Raw genomic sequence first — 569 nt, forward strand, 5'->3', positions numbered from 1 at the left:
GGGTTTCCCAGGAGCAGCTCGTGGATTTGAACCACCATAATTGACCCCATGTACTATAGGATAAGCAGTCCAGTGTTTATCCTATAGCACCTGGGGAGAATTATGAGCAGGAATTAATCAAAACAAAACTACTTCAAAATATTAATTGGGATCATTGAGTAGGTTCTGACCCATAGAGACTCTGTATAGGGTCTCCAAGAGTGACTGGTGAGCTTCAACCGCTGACCTTGCAATTCAGAAGACTTTGCAGTCCAGTGCATTAACCTGCAGTGCCACATAACTGGGATGAGGTGCTAACAAGTTGGAGGAATTTAATTGGCATCCCCATAAGTTAAAAGTAGGTCCAGGCTTCCGGAAAAAGATGGCGGATTGGGTGGAAGTGTAGTGACGAGCTCTGCCGAGAACAACACAGAATACAGGACTAAGAAGGCTCAGGGAATGGTCCCAGTACTCTGAACCACATATAAAGGAATATTTAGAATGTTACAAGACTTAGAGCTGGGGAGTTTGTGGCAGAAGGAAGAAATCCATTGATTCCTGGTTTGGGATGCTCAGCTGCTCCAGGAGCC

The sequence above is a fragment of the Chrysochloris asiatica genome, unplaced genomic scaffold (genome assembly GCF_000296735.1).
Source record: "Chrysochloris asiatica unplaced genomic scaffold, ChrAsi1.0 scaffold00239, whole genome shotgun sequence".
NCBI classification, from domain to species: domain Eukaryota; kingdom Metazoa; phylum Chordata; class Mammalia; order Afrosoricida; family Chrysochloridae; genus Chrysochloris; species Chrysochloris asiatica.